This window comes from Lepidochelys kempii, chromosome 2, assembly GCF_965140285.1.
Source record: "Lepidochelys kempii isolate rLepKem1 chromosome 2, rLepKem1.hap1, whole genome shotgun sequence".
Lineage (NCBI taxonomy): Eukaryota > Metazoa > Chordata > Testudines > Cheloniidae > Lepidochelys > Lepidochelys kempii.
In genome coordinates, this window is record NC_136381.1 from 192,541,551 (window position 1) to 192,552,973 (window position 11,423).

The window sequence follows — 11,423 nt, forward strand, 5'->3', positions numbered from 1 at the left end:
GAGATTTAAGTTCTATTCCTGACTCTGTCACTAACTTACTGGGTCACCTTAAGCAAGTCATTTAATCTTCCTGTATCTAATTTTCTTCATCTATAAAATGGGGATAATAATTATTAGCCACTCTGTGAAGATTTTGAGAGTCTCTAATAAAAAAAAATGCTATCATAGTGCAACTATGTTATTATTGGAGCCATAGGTGTAGCTGAGGGCAGAATTTGATCCACTATCAAGTAAGTAATTTGATCCACTAAGTACGGTCAGATGCTTTGAATGATTTCACTTGGTTGTCTTCACCTGCAAACACAAAGCTCCTGGCATGAAGACTCTAACGTAAAGGAAGTTTAAGGAGTGGTATGACGGAGTGGCTGCCCTCTATGGGTTGGAGAATCAAATTGCTTTTCCTTTTTCCTTTTTTTCAGTCCTGGTGTCATCAGCCTTGGCAGCCAAAATTTTGATTACATAAAAAAGGGCAGTAAATTGCATATTATCAGTAGAAATTATGTTGGAAGGAAATATCTTCAGAGAATAAATGAGAAGATTAATAACACAATCAGTGCTACTTATCATTGAGAACATAATCAGCACTGTAACCCCCTGTTTCACTGGAGAAGGCCTTCTCTTGGCTGCCTCCCATTTATGATTAATATGTTACAATAAACATGCACAAATGCCTCAGTTAGAAACCTTTCATTTCTGTACACAATAGTGTTTGCATGGGAGAATACATTATGGTGTATGTTAATCAGAAAGTATTTTAATACGGACATGTCTGAAAAAAGATCAGTTTACAAACTGTCAATTTCTGTGTTAATCAAGATATAAATGTAGTAGTTCATAAAAAACTGAGTAACTCCCAAGTCCACAGGGAGAATTAAAAAAACAAGTAATGTTGTAGTGGTGAGATAAACCAATTATTTCAAGGGCAATAATAGCATGTCTTAGCTGCTACCATAATATAGGGATTTTCTTGTTGTTGCATTTTGATTTCCCAATATATCTGCAATGGGAATGGACATACTGTGGATTAAAATGTACTGTTGTTATGCACTGGTCACAAATGTTTTGTGAAACTTGCCATATAACTAAATATTTCTCATCCCTTTCCATAGATTATGCTGTCACAGGAGCTTTTCAAAGACCCTCTCCCTTGACCTAATTCTTCAGGGAGCTATAAATGATGGATGGACAGACTAGACTGTGTACAGTAAGAACTGGCATGATCCCTAGAACCAAAAATTTCCCCCCTTCCACCTATTTCACTTACCTCCAACAACAGCTTTCTTCTTGAGGGGCAGAGTTCTCACTCCCCTATTCTTGCAAAGGGCCTCTTCAGAGGTTTACTAGATGCCCACTCCCCCTTCTGATGCAGGAGGCAGATGCTAGGAGCACGCAGTAATTCCTCTTTCTTTATAGTAATGGTAGAGAACAAGACCTCATTCCACACTCACACTGTCATTTCATTTTTAGAAGAGTCACTTTAAGGACTTCTGTGCCACAGAACAGCAGGCTTGTTAAATGATCTTCAGCTGTAATGATGTTTATTTTTTTTTTTGACGGTGAAGAATTAAGCCTATCCTCATTTTAGCATGTGAAAATTTAGGGTGTGCCGCTTGTAATAGCTCCCCAGAATCCAACAGGAAGGATGCAGGGTGACGGCAGGTTGGCAGTTTGTGGGGCATCTGAAGGGCCAGTATGTTCTGCTTCTGTTTAAAGACCTTTTGCCAGCACACTAGTCTATCACTCGGTACACTCACAATGCCTGTGTATAGAACACGACTTTCCTCCTTCCATTTAATTTTCCAGGGCATTTCACTGAATGACTTTTCGCTTCCATTACCTTATGATTTACTACTATTCTTTTGCTTTTCATTTCCAGAGTGCAGTAAACTAACCTCTTGCTCTGTTTTCTCAATGCAATTTTTCCTTATCATCTCCAGAGAGCTAAATCCATATCTTCTTCCTAAGCCTTTGAGTCTGTTTTAAATAATAATCTTCAAGCTGACTTTTAAAAACCCCACACTGTATTCCCTGCTACCAAGATATGTTAGATTTTGTACATAAATGTACTACACAATCTTACTAATGATTTATTAATAGTACAGGAAAATAACACTTTCCTAATCTTTGAATTATCTACTTGGGTAGTCAGAAGATTTGAAACATCTGTACTTATTTTTTCTATATCCTGTATTACAGGAACGAAAAGTCTGAGGTATAGTTTCTCTTGATGTTCACACACAACTCCCAGTAACTGGAATTATATGAACACATTAATGGGAAAATAAATGTCAATGCTTTTTAGTGTCAAGGAATCCTGTTTGTAATGTCCCTGTTTTTGTGTTCATTACAATATTTGTGTATGGTTTATGTGATACTGGCAGACCAGGTGTCAGTTCTTGCCAAGGCTTTAGGCCTCAGCGGAGTGCTGACAAATTCATCACTGGAAACCAGTGCGTAACTTATGTCACTGAAGGGTGTGAATAACCCCCCCAGCCCACCCCAAGCACCATAAGTTACACCAACATAAGTGCGGTGTGAATAGAGCTACTTTGGCAGGAGAGCTTCTCCCCCCGACATAAAACCACCTCTGCAAGAGGCAGTGGCTATTATGCCGACAGGAGAGCTCTCTCCCATTGGCATCGCGCATCTTCACCAGATGCGCTGTGCTGTATGTGTAGACATGCCCTTTGTAACTGTAAAAAAGTTTGCTCTGAAACTGAATCCAGTAAAAAGAAAAAAGAAAAGGAGTACTTGTGGCACCTTAGAGACTAACCAATTTATTTGAGCATGAGCTTTCGTGAGCTACAGCTCACTTCATCGATATGATCACAGCATCCGATGAAGTGAGCTGTAGCTCACGAAAGCTCATGCTCAAATAAATTGGTTAGTCTCTAAGGTGCCACAAGTACTCCTTTTCTTTTTGCGAATACAGACTAACACGGCTGTTACTCTGAAATGAATCCAGTAAGGAAGGCTCATCTCCTGCCCATCAAGAAGGCCTATCAAAACTAAATGGGCCATTGTGGGACATCTCAATGCAAAGACTTTGTTAATTGCCCCCTTACACTCATGAACAAGCTTTGTGCAAAAGGGCACAGCCCATTAGCTTGAATTCTGGAAGAAGGAAATAAAAATAGCTGACAAGAAAATTGTTCATCTTTTTTGCTGTTTGGACTCTCACAGGGCTGGAGCTATGGAACAGAAGCAGAGATCCCCACAGTCAACCTGGGTTAGCCCTGAAAGGCATTCGGAGCTGACGGATTTCTACAAATCTGTCACCTTTTGACACCGTAACTGTAACTCATTTGTGTAGATATGCTTGCCTGTTTTAATCTTTTAATAACACTTTTTTTTCCTTAGTAAACTATCTAAGGATTTATTAACTATCTGCAAGCATTGTCTTTGGCATGAGATCTAAGGTACAAAGTGATCTGGGGAAAGTGACTGGTCCTTTGGGACTGGGAGTAACCTAAATATATTCTGATCTTTGGTGTAGAGCAACCATCTATCACTAAGTCCTGCTTGCCTAGGTGGCAAGCTAGACTGGAATGCCCAAGGGGCCTGTCTGGCACTCCATGGTATAGTGCATTCATAGAATCATAGAATATCAGGGTTGGAAGGGACCCCAGAAGGTCATCTAGTCCAACCCCCTGCTCGAACTTGAGACCATTACTCCTTGTTCTGTCATCTGCTACCATTGAGAACAGTCTAGAGCCATCCTCTTTGGAACCCCCTTTCAGGTAGTTGAAAGCAGCTATCAAATCCCCCCTCATTCTTCTCTTCTGCAGGCTAAACAATCCCAGCTCCCTCAGCCTCTCCTCATAACTCATGTGTTCCAGTCCCCTAATCATTTTTGTTGCCCTTCGCTGGACTCTCTCCAATTTATCCACATCCTTCTTGAAGTGTGGGGCCCAAAACTGGACACAGTACTCCAGATGAGGCCTCACCAATGTCGAATAGAGGGGAACGATCACGTCCCTCGATCTGCTCGCTATGCCCCTACTTATACAAGTATTGCATTAGGAGTTCACAACTGTTACTGGGTCGGTGAAATCTAATTACAGAACACAGCCAGTTTGGGGTCTCTGCCCTGCTTGTTGGCAGGCTGCCCTGAGGTTGGCACTTTCAGTCATGAGCCACTCCAGACAGCGTGACACTTCACACATTTGTGTGGTTGTGGGTTGCTTGTAGGTATTTTGAAAACACATTTGTAATGGTGAACATGCCAGGGTCCCAGCCCTAATCGTGAAAGTCCCTTCTCCACCAAACTGATACAGTGTGAACAGCTGCAAGTGAAGATGTCCCCACATCACTGTTCCCAAACCCTGCTTCGAAAGGGAGAGGCTTCTTTAGTCTTGAGGCCCATTCAGTCTTTGGCTGCCAGGTGATGCCACTTGTGATTATGCTAATAATTATGTGAATACTGGACTACTAGGAACTGGATTATATCACTATCAACTTGTTTCATAGAGGTCATGGTATCAGAAACTTGCCATCAGAAACTGAGAACTTCTGGCCACTATAAACCTAGGCTAGTTTCAAATCTGTGATGCAGAGAAATGGTCTTTTACCTACTGAAAGTGTTGGGCAATGAGTAGTTTGAGCAACGCATCCTTGGCATGGAGTGCAGAGAATCCCTATTTGGATTCTCAATTCCCCATTGTGAGAACACTGCCCTGCAACCTCCCCGCAAAGATCAGGAACGGACCAGTCCAGCTGACATAAAAACCCTGCAGGATGTTCTGGGATTGGTAGAGTAAATAAGATACTTGCGTGTGCTATATAATATAATGGATACAGTATAGCACTAACACTAAGAAGGATATGAAAAAAGGCTTCTGAACCTTTGGGAATGGATTGTGCTGGTTGTTGATGGGTTAATGAGGTTGAAAAATGGAACCATATGTTATGCTTTTACATCAGTAATTTAGATTTCTTATACCAAAAAGATTTTTTGCCTACTGAAGACATTCTGGCAAAATTCCACGTTAAGTTGGATGTAAATGTCTTTAGCAATGAACCAATGTCTCGAGATGCGCTACACTCATGGATACCAAAAAGACACCCTCTCACAAAAGTCGTAACATAACACCATTTCCTAGGGTAGCTATATATTCAAAATCAAAGAATGGGTCACTGTGTGACAACATTTTTAAGGTCATGAAATAGTCATACAGAAGACAAAGTAGCACTTTAAAATAATGCATGTTAGTGTCACTACTTCCAGCTTCTGACCCAAACAATGATGTGTATACTTCTCAGCGTGGAGAATTTCTTTCAGTGCCTTAATGTTCTGAATAAATCGGTCATGAAACGAGGAACAAGGATCATTTGCACTTCCTTTGAGCTAAAGAACAGCTTTGATCATGTTTACGCTCATCTGACTTTTCTCTACATTCCAAACATCATTCATTGAACTGAACATTCATTACAGTGGTCTGTTTGTGTCTGGAAAACACAGAGCAAACTCTACTTTATATAGCAATAGGTGCTGAACAAATATTGTGTGTGTGTGTGTGTGTGTGTGTAAATGCACACTAAAAGCAGAATTAAAAGCAATCAAAATGACCTGGGAAGATGCTAAGACTGCAGCAAGAGACTGGCAAAGATGGAAGGCAGTGGTGAATACTTCATGTTCTGCATGGAAAAGAGATGCATTCTCTCTCTCTCTCTCATATCAACATAACTATATATAAGCCAAATAATTTTGATTGATGAAATGAAAAACAGACGTTCCTAAGACACTGGAAAATCCCATAAAATACCAGGACTTTAGTGGCTAAAACAAGGAGATAATGGTCATTTTCAGAGCTATGATTCTGAAATTACATTTCTTCATAAACAGAGTGAAATCCTGCCCTTATTGATGTCTAGGGAAAGACTCTCATTAACTTCCATGGAGTCAGGATTTCCTACTCTGTCTTTATTTCAGACATTGCAACATTATTCTAGAGATTACCACTTCTGATGTCCATTTCTGATGGGATGGCAACAGCATCGGATGGCATCAGGGGAGGATCCGGCTCTAGGAGAGCAGATAGGCTATTTATAAGGACCAGTGCTTGGGTATCAAAATGACTACATGAAGGGGCTGATCTTGCTCTCATTGAAGCAAAATGTCAACTGATTTAAATTACTGCAAGATGAGGCACTAATGTCAGAGCTCCAGTCCTCACCTAAGAAGTACCTGGATTTTTCTGAACCCAGAACTTTCTATTCTAGTTTAAAAGGCAAAAGATTGAACTCTTTGTAGACAACAGAAGTACAGAATAGACAAGATGGACAAACTGGGTTCACTATATGAATGGAAAGTTCCTCCGAGAGCTTTATCAGCTATTTATTAGTGCTGGAAAAAGAGGCTGACAAAAACAACTCAAAGGCCACAAATATAATGAAATATTAACTAGGATGCAGTAATCATCTGGTCTTGAAACAGATTAGATATTATTTTGTTAGCCAGAGGCTTTTATCAGAAACAAAAGAGGTAAATGAGAACTCGCAGAATACGCCCATGGCTCGGGGTCAGATTCTGACATCCTCACTCATGTTGAATAGTACCTTACTCCACTGAAATCAGTGAGACTGCTCATGGAGTAAGGTGGTACTCAATATACAAAAAGGAGGCAGAATCCAGCCCGTAGTGATTTATTCATCAATAAATTTCATTAGGAGAGTGAAAGGAAGGCTATAACCGACAGAATATGTACAGTTGTAATAAATATTTTTCAAAAATCCGTTTTGAAAAAGAACATCTGTTTACCGAGAGAATGAGCAAGAACGGATGAGAAAAAACTAACTATAAAAGGTCAAAGCACTGAAAGTCAATAGAACTTAGGTTCCTAAGTCACTGATGCATTTTTGAAACTGCTCTATTGAAATTATTCAAAATGACCAGAAAGACTCAAGGAAACTTTGCAGTACCAGGAAACAGAATGAGATCAAATACATGCAAAAGGGGGATGTGGTATGATTATACTGGTCTTTCACCTCTGAAAATATATTTGATGGTCTTATCCTACTTCCCATTTGTGCATGTCAGAGAAAATGACCATGGTTTTAGGCACAGCTGGCTGTGTCTGTTCAGAAAAAGCCCAGAATTGGAATAGAATGGCTATTGTAGGCCAGAAATTTGGGGCATATACTCCCATGACTGGCACATTAAAAAACATAGCAACATACTATAAAACCTGCCTCCGACCTCTGATACAAGCCCAAACCAGCTACTTGGTATGATGTCATACCAAATTACAGCAGTAAAATGCTCCAAGGCAAGTGTCTCCAAAAAGCACAAATGAGGGGGTGGTCTATGGAAACATAGGAGGAGTCAGGAAAAACCCAAATTTGCTGCACACTGGTATGATTGTTTGGAAAAACAATGCAACTTAATACAGAAAAGTTGCAAGAATGATTTCTTCTCCAGGCAGCAGTTATTTGCTAACAACAGAAACCCATGTCTTTGTGTGGTATGTGGCTTGCCTGCTGGGTATCTGAGAAACTCTCTCTCTCTCTCTCTCTCTCCTCCTGGCATTACAGTCAAGGTCAGTTGTAGGGCTCTTGGCTGCAGTCCCTAGATTTGAATGTCTAAGTGGATGGAAAGGGGTGATGTCAGTGATGGGGCCTCATCCTGGAATTTGATTTTCCTTCTGGTCTAACAAAGTCCAGATGTGTTGACTTTTAGGCAAAACTGAAATGGCCATTTCTTTTCTTGGGTTGGGCCTGAGGCAGGTGATTGTGGTGAGGAGCTGGATGTGTTGTTTCTAATCCAGGGACTATGTTCTGAGCACATTTCATATGTGAACATTCATTAACCTAGCTGTACTCCTGAAAATAATCTGTCTGACGTTCCGAGGATGTGGTGGCCAGACTGCTGCATGCCTCTGGTCTAAGAGCTTAAAAATATCTTGATACTGCAGTCAAAATCGCTTTGCCATGGAACTTCGCTACCAGCACTCTCGCTTCTCTGGATTTCTACGCTCTGAGGGGCTACCTAGAAATAATGACATAGATGGCTTCATTTCCGCTGGCGAAAGGCTTGGCAAAGCTTGCTGCACAGGGGCTGGACACCACTAGCTCCTGCTCTAGATGCTGCCCCATTTACAGCAGCGCGCTGCTCCTCATCATTCCCAAACAAGCCTACCAGTATTTAGCAATCTTTAATGGCCACTGTTGGTTACTAGATTTTTTCCTGATGACTCGCTGTTCACTTGCTCCAGCACAGTTATATGCATAGTTAGATTGTTGAGAATCTTTGCCGTTGCTGCCCTTTCTCACTGCTTAAGGAAATGCATCCTGCATTGTCTCTGTGTAGAAACTTGCATAGCACATTCCTGGGCCATGCCTGGCTCACACTGCTGGTATTAGTCTCACCAGTTTATTCACAAATTTAAAAACAAAATGAAAAGTCTGCCCCTGGAAGGAAAATTCCATTCTATAAAACAAGTAAAAGAAAACAAAATTCATGTAGAAGGTATTTTATGGTGCAGGTAGGCCAAAGATTCTAATACGGCTAGAGAAAATGTAAGCCTCATTCTCATATAAATTTGCACCAAAATAACTCAGGCTATGTCTACACTACAGCCTATCTTGACATAATTTAGGTCTCTCAAGGGTGTGAATAAACCACCCCCGAGTGACATAAGTTACACCAATCTAAGTGCCAGTGTGGACAGCACTACGTAAGTGGGAGAGCTTCTCCTGCTGACATAGTTACCGCCTCTCACAGAGGTGGTCTTTTTATGCCAACAGGACAGTTCTCGCTCATCGGCATAGAGCATCTTCACCAGATGTGCTGCAGTGGCACAGCTGTTTGGGTGCAGCTGGGCCACTGCAGCATTGTACATGTAGACATGGCCTCAGGCTATGGCTACACTGGAGAACGTACAGTGAGTGATGCCACTGTAAGCTTTCTAGCGTAGCTCTCCCGTTGGCTTAACTACCCCCCCATGATATAAGTGATACCAACATAAATAGTAATGTGGACATAGCCTCAAGTAGTTGTAATTGACACATTTTGTTGCTTTGGTGGAAGTCTGTGTATTTCAGAATTAAGGTGTCCTACTTCAATTTAGCTGAAGTCAGTAAAACACCAATATAAACTAAATCAATATAGGCACTCTTATACCAAAATAAGAATGTCCACTCACAGGATGGCACCAAAATAACAAGAGGTCTCACTTACAACTAATTTAGATATTTAGTGAAAGTTTGTGTGTCGATCAGCCTTTAGAAAACATTGCAATAGAATAAATAAAAAGAGTATGAAATGCTGAAGACAGACAATGGCAGAGTGGTCTCAAAAAGGTTTTTTTATATACTTTATAATCCATATTGAAACACTTCAAAATCATGTCGGGGAAGAAAACCAAACCAAACCAAACCCTGCGATCACCACCACCCCACAATACACCTAAAAACATTTTCTCTGTCAGTCTAAGTGATGATTTGTCATGTGAAGTTTCCAGTGTCTGGGTAGTTTTAGGTGATAAGACACAGCTCTTATCCCCTCTTCTTTCCCTTTGCATACATAAGCAAGAAAATGTGCTGTCAACATGACTTTCTGGAAATGAAATGAGAAACGATCAAACGATTAGCAGTCAAGGACAGTTAAGAGTCATACTGTAAGAAACGAAAAATTATTTCCAAATAATCCTTTGAATTTCAATAACGTTTCATAAAGTGAAAGACAGGTTTCAGAGTAGCAGCCCTGTTAGTCTGTATCCACAAAAAGAACAGGAGGACTTGTGGCACCTTAGAAATTAACAAATGTATTTGAGCATAAGCTTTCATGAGCTACAGATGAAGTGAGCTCTGGCTCACGAAAGCTTATGCTCAAATACATTTGTTAGTCTCTAAGGTGCCACAAGTCCTCCATAAAGTGAAAGACTGAGTTAAAGAGATATGCATACAGTGTAACCATGATTTTCTGAAATTCAGTTAACTAAAACTTCCTCTTATCCAAAATGGGTTCTTGTCTCCCAATGTCTATTAATTAGACCTAAAATTCCCTCAATTACCAAAACATCGGTTACCTGAAATTGTTCATTGGCTGGCATTATATTCTGATAATCAAGGTGATAGTGCGTATTGCACAGCTTTTAAATCAACTTGTGTTTCGTCTGTATAATAACTGCAGGAACGAGCCCTAAATGTAATGCAATTGTCTGGGTTATGAATAAAGAGAGAGTTCTGTTTTCAGGACCAAGCAGCTCCTAATGATTACTTTAAATCAGCGGTTCTCAACGGTGGATCAGGACCCCACAGTGGGTCGTGAGCCCGTTTTAATGGCGTCACCAGCGCTGGCATCAGACTTGCTAGGCCCTGGGGCGAAAGCCCAAGTTCCACCACCCGGGGTCGAAACCAAAGCCCAAGGGCTTCAGCTTTGGGTGGCAGGGCTCAGGGTACAGGCCCCCCATCTGGGGCAGAAGCCCTTGGGCTTCAGTTTTGGCCCCACCAGGCTTTGGAATTGCCCCGACCCGGGCAGGGGTGCTCATATGGGCTCAGGCTTCGGTCCCCTCTCCTAGGGTCGTGTAGTAATTTTTGTTGTCAGAAGAGGGTCACGGTGTAATGAAGTTTGAGAACCCCTGCTTTAAATCATTCCTCTCACCTCATGAGACGGTGTGGGCTAAACAATGATGTCAGCTTTCATGCCTTGGGCTAATTAGAAATTAAGTATGACAACTCATAAGGCTCCTTGTCCAACACTAATGCCTACAAGAGCGCTTTGGGGTAGGATTTGTACGGCAAACATCGTTCTTGAGCACAGAGCTCATGGGAAGCAGAAGAAAAAGCACATCACATGCAATTTCCATCCAGGAAGAAAGCCTATCATACAAAAACTTAGGATGTTTGCCAAGCCACAGGCTAAGACACCCACATCTATATTAGGCAAAAGGCTGTAGTCAAAGCAATATGGGGCAAGCTAAACAGGTTTACTCACTCAGTTTTAAATGCTTGAAAGAAAAAAACAACAGTACAACGTTCTCTCTTGCAAGAACTGTTAACGTGTGAAACTTCCCCCTGAGAACTTAATTCCATATTGTGATCCCTTCACCATTATATAGCTGTTTGGGATATTGACATGGTGTCAGGGAAAAATTTTCTTCACTTGTCTGGAAATAAATATAAAATCACTGCTGCTAAAATTTGTGGATGACACAAAGCTTGGTGGCATGATAAATAAGGATGACAGGGCAGTCATACAGAGTGTTCTGGATCGCTTGGTATGCTGGTCCCATTCAAACAAAATACATTTGAATACAGCCAAATGCAAAGTTACATATCTAGGAACAAGGAATGCAAGCCATACCTACAGAATGGGGCAGGAGGGGAAGGGCTCTATCATGGAAAAGAGCAATTCTGTAAATGATCTTGGGGTCAAAGTGGATAAGCAACTCTGCTACAATAATATAATAAATAAAATAATA